Source organism: Salvelinus alpinus, chromosome 4 (genome assembly GCF_045679555.1).
Source record: "Salvelinus alpinus chromosome 4, SLU_Salpinus.1, whole genome shotgun sequence".
In the NCBI taxonomy this organism is placed as follows: Eukaryota; Metazoa; Chordata; class Actinopteri; order Salmoniformes; family Salmonidae; genus Salvelinus; species Salvelinus alpinus.
The window spans coordinates 22,403,220-22,409,219 of NC_092089.1; positions in this window are offsets into that span (position 1 = coordinate 22,403,220).

Genomic DNA, 6,000 nt, shown 5'->3' on the forward strand with positions numbered 1-6,000 from the left:
CCATAGTACCCTCCAAACTCGTCATTAAGCTCGAGACCCTGGGACTCGACCCCGCCCTGTGCAACTGGGTCCTGGACTTCCTGACGGGCCGCCCCCAGGTGGTGAGGTTAGGAAACAACATCTCCACCCCGCTGATCCTCAACACTGGGGCCCCACAAGGGTGCGTTCTCAGCCTTCTCCTGTACTCCCTGTTCACCCATGACTGTGTGGCCATGCACGCCTCCAACTCAATCATCAAGTTTGCAGACGACACTACAGTGGTAGGCTTGATTACCAACAACGACGAGACGACCTACAGGGAGGAGGTGAGGGCGGTGTCAGGAAAATAACCTCACACTCAACGTCAACAAAACAAAGGAGATGATCGTGGACTTCAGGAAATGGCAGAGGGAGCAGCCCCCTATCCACATCGACGGGACAGTAGTGGAGAAGGTGGAAAGTTTTAAGTTCCTCGGCGTACACATCACGGACAAACTGAAATGGTCCACCCACACAGACAGCGTGTTGAAGAAGGCGCAACAGCGCCTCTTCAACATCAGGAGGCTGAAGAAATTTGGCTTGTCACCAAAAACACTCACAAACTTTTACAGATGCACAATCGAGAGCATCCTGTCGGGCTGTATCACCGCCTGTTACGGCAACTGCTCCGCCCACAACCGTAAGGCTCTCCAGAGGGTAGTGAGGTATGCACAACGCATCACCTGGGGCATACTATCTGCTCTCCAGGACACCTACGCCACCCGATGTCACAGGAAGGCCAAAAAGATCATCAAGGACAACAACCACCCGAGCCACTGCCTGTTCACCCCGCTATCATGCAGAAGGCGAGGTCAGTACAGGTGCATCAAAGCTGGGACCGAGAGACTGAAAAACAGTTTCTATCTCAAGGCCATCAGACTGTTAAACAGTGGCTGCTGCCAACATACTGACTCAATCTCTACCCACTTAATAATTAAAAATTGGATGAAATAAATGTATCACTAGTCACTTTAAACTATGCCACTTTATATAATGTTTACATACCCTACACTACTAATCTCATATGTATATACTGTACTCTATACCATCTACTGCATCTTGCCTATGCCGTTCGGCCATCGCTCATCCATATATATTTTTATGTACATATTCTTATTCATTCCTTTACACTTGTGTGTATAAGGTAGTTGTTGTGAAATTGTTAGATTACTTGTTAGATATTACTGCATGATCGGAACTAGAAGCACAAGCATTTCGCTACACTCGCATTAACATCTGCTAACCATGTGTACGTGACAAATACAATTTAGATTTGATTTGAACTAGCTACATTATCCACATTGCTAAGTTTGTTATTGTCAAAAACAGATTTTTGTTGAAAAGGTGAAAGGTCAGTGGTGAAAACGTCACGGCAACTCCAGTAACAACATTTTCTCAGGGTCTCCCGCTTGTAGTTACGACTTTGAAGGTTGATCAAATGAAACTTCCCAGTGGAGAACTCCAAACTTCCGTTAACTCCGACAGCATGTGAACGCCCCATTAGCCAGAATAACCAGATTAATCATAATAGTAGCATAGCCACTTAGTATAGTCACTTAGCATCTCTGTTAGCTTGCTAGCCTAATATTCTGGAGTAGGCCGATAATTGACTTGATTGACATACAGTAAGTGAAGAACACAGGAACAAATGAGCAACAAACTTAGTTTGAAAACACATTACATCATTAAAAGAGCCAAATTATGTATATGGAAAAAGCACCAAGCACGTTATGTTATGAGCATCAATCTTGCACATTGCCAATATCATTATGCAGTGTCAGTCCAATGTCTTTACTTTTTACAAGGCTACGATAACAGAACCATTTGTTACCTTGTGTTGAGTGTCCAGACAACTCAATTGACTTATTTGGGAGTTGTCACTCTTCATCTGGTTGCTTCTCAACATTACTGTGTCTCATGGTAACTGTGTCCTGCCCAGGCCAATATATCCATATCTATCTGGCGCTCTGACAGTAGGGGATCAAAGAGAGTGAGTGGCTGTCTGGTTGCTGGTTGGCTGACCATCCTACAGTGGGAGCCATTATTGTTAGACCAAACCCTCCTGAACCCCTTGGGGATAACCCTTCCCTACTCTTTATTAAAAATGGTCCGGTACAAAGTCCAGTTGGAAAGTATTCAGACCCCTTGACTTTTTCCACATTTTATTACATTACAGCCTTATTTTAAAATGTCTTAAATAATGCCAAAGTGAAAACACGTTTTTAGAAATTTTAGCACATTTATTAAAAGTAAAAAACAGAAATACCTTATTTACATAAGTATTCAGACCCTTGGCTATGAGACTCTAAATTTCACTCAGATGCATCAAGTTTCCATTGATCACCCTTGAGATGTTTCTACAACTTGATTGGACATGATTTAGAAAGACACACACCTGTCTATACAAGGTCCCACAGTTGACAGTGCATGTCAGAGCAAAAACCAAGCCATGAGGTCAAAGAAATTGTCCGTAGAGCTCCGAGACAGAATTGTGTCGAGGCACAGATCTGGGGAAGGGTACCAAAACATTTCTGCAGCATTGAAGGTCCCCAAGAACAAAATGGCCTCCATCATTCTTAAGTGGAAGAAGTTTTGAACCACCAAGACTCTTCCTAGAGCTGGCCGCCCGGCCAAACTGAGCAATCGGGGCCTTGGTCAGGGAGGTGACCAAGAACCCGATGGTCATACTGATAGAGCTCCAGAGTTCATCTGTGGAGATGGGAGAACCTTCCAGAAGGATAACCTCTTCCAGAAGGACAATCTCTGCAGCACTCCACTAATCAGGCCTTTATGGTAGAGTGGCCAAACGGAAGTCACTCCTCTGTAAAAGGCACATGACAACCCGCTTGGAGTTTGCCAAAAGGCACCTAAAGACTCTCAGAACATAAGAAACAAGATTCTCTAGTCTGATGAAACCAAGATTGAACTCTTTGGCCATAATGCCAAGCGTCAAGTCTGGAGGAAACCTGGCACCATACGTACGGTGAAGCATGGTGGTGGCAGCATCATGCTGTGGGGAGGTTTTCAGCAGCAGTGACTGGGTGACTAGTCAGGATCGAGGGAAAGATGAACGGAGCAAAGTACAGAGCGATCCTTAATGAAAACCTCTCCAGAGCGCTCAGGACCTCAGACTGGGGTGAAGGTTCACCTTCCAACAGGACAATGACCCAGGGCACACAGCCAAGACAACACAGGAGTGGCTTCGGAACAAGTCCCTGAATGTCCTTGAGTGGCCCAGCCAGAACCTGGACTTGAACCCGATCGAATATCTCTGGAGAGACCTGAAAATAGCTGTGCAGCAACGCTCCCCATCCAACCTGGCAGAGCTTGAAAGTACAGTATCTGCAGATAAGAATGGGAGAAACTCCCCAAATACAGGTGTGCCAAGCTTGTAGCATCATACCCAATAAGACTTGAGGCTGTATTCATTGCCAAAGATGCTTCAACAAAGTACTGAGTAAAGAGTCTGAATACTTATGTAAATGTGATACTTCCAGTTTTTGTTTGTAATACATTTGCAAAGATTTCAAAAAAACTGTTTTTGCTTTGTCATTATGGGGTCAAAAAGAAAGGAGGACCAAGGCACTCTTCATATAATTAATTAAAATGCCTTTATTAATATGGCATGTTCAATAGAAACAAAGTTTTTAAAAACCGACACGTTTCGGCTGCATGGCCTTCGTCAGGGAATATTGTGTGTAGATTGATGATGATTTTTATTTTACATTTACATTTACATTTACATTTAAGTCATTTAGCAGACGCTCTTATCCAGAGCGACTTACAAATTGGTGCATTCACCTTATGATATCCAGTGGAACAACCACTTTACAATAGTGCATCTAACTCTTTTAAGGGGGGGGGTTAGAAGGATTACTTTATCCTATCCTAGGTATTCCTTAAAGAGGTGGGGTTTCAGGTGTCTCCGGAAGGTGGTGATTGACTCCGCTGACCTGGCGTCGTGAGGGAGTTTGTTCCACCATTGGGGTGCCAGAGCAGCAAACAGTTTTGACTGGGCTGAGCGGGAACTGTACTTCCTCAGAGGTAGGGAGGCGAGCAGGCCAGAGGTGGATGAACGCAGTGCCCTTGTTTGGGTGTAGGGCCTGATCAGAGCCTGAAGGTACGGAGGTGCCGTTCCCCTCACAGCTCCGTAGGCAAGCACCATGGTCTTGTAGCGGATGCGAGCTTCAACTGGAAGCCAGTGGAGAGAGCGGAGGAGCGGGGTGACGTGAGAGAACTTGGGAAAGTTGAACACCAGACGGGCTGCGGCGTTCTGGATGAGTTGTAGGGGTTTAATGGCACAGGCAGGGAGCCCAGCCAACAGCGAGTTGCAGTAATCCAGACGGGAGATGACAAGTGCCTGGATTAGGACCTGCGCCGCTTCCTGCGTGAGGCAGGGTCGTACTCTGCGAATGTTGTAGAGCATGAACCTACAGGAACGGGTCACCGCCTTGATGTTAGTTGAGAACGACAGGGTGTTGTCCAGGATCACGCCAAGGTTCTTAGCACTCTGGGAGGAGGACACAATGGAGTTGTCAACCGTGATGGCGAGATCATGGAACGGGCAGTCCTTCCCCGGGAGGAAGAGCAGCTCCGTCTTGCCGAGGTTCAGCTTGAGGTGGTGATCCGTCATTTTATTTAATCCATTTTAGATTAAGGCTGTAACATAACAACATGTGTAAAAAGTCAAGGTGTCTGAATACTTTCCGAATGCACTCTATACTTGTCCAAACCATTATAACTACCAAACTCATATACATCCTAATAAAACTACTCAAACACATATCCTGATGAACAATACCTCACTGGCAAACAAACCAAGATTCCCATTACGCAAAACATGGCTGCTAAACTCCAATCCAATGTCTACTACCTGCGATGTGTTTGTTGGTGTCAACTTAAATAATTTCTTTAGCTCTGCAAATATGAATATTGGCAAGTCTTAGCCGATGGTAGTAAAGTGGTGTGTGTGTTGTGTCTCGGCGTGAAGATGAGATGATGAAGTAGAACAGATCATTCGATATAAAGGGGGAGAAGACTTCCCTCTCTATTTGATTAAACTAAGTCTGAATAACCAGAGCCATGATGGATGGGATCCTCACAAAGGAGCATTAGATCTAACATCATTACATTTAACGCCAATTCACTTTGTAGCTTTTTTAATTAACACAAACTATGATGAGTTATTAATGATTATTAGAGGGGGGGCAGCAAAGGGTTGACCCCCCCCCCCCCACACACACACACACCCCACCACCCCCCATACAGGACAAAGACAGCGTGTGCAAATCCAAACATACAGAATTTAATAGTGTCATATTTAGTCCAATCGTTTGTGAGAGATCTCTATGACAATTTAAAATGTCTACATTTAATGTAATTATCCATCTCCATGACTTCAAAGCCTATACTGTGAACATGAATAACTGTTGTTTTCCCTCAATTCATAGCTGTTGGGGATCAATCAGACGAGAGCCACTCATGTGCATCCAGTCATCTATTTAGGTCCAATCCGCTGAGAGAATGATTAGCAGCATAGAGGAAGGACAGTGTTGAACTCCCAAAGACACACTGATAGTACAGTATCATGGAGATGGTGTTAGAGAAGCCGGCGGTAAACCTGTTCCTTTTTTAAATCACTTGTTGACATTAAGTTTATGACTTAGAGTTGGAGAGATTGATGAACGATCATATTCATTCTGTTCATTTATCTTGAACTACTTGTCACTGAATTGTACTACTATCTCATCAAACATAACCATCTCAAATAAATGGGAAGTAATAAATCGGAGGCTGTATCTTTTAGCACAGTATTGTGCATTATTTGCATTCCAATCAACATTTATCTTGTCTGGGTCTCTTTTCAATAAAGTTTGCTGATTTATTGTGGAAGCCTGCCTTTACTTTGTGCTAATAATTGGATGCTATTGAAAGGATGAGTTTCTATTGATTTTGTGGATGACTGGGAGCATTAACAGGGCC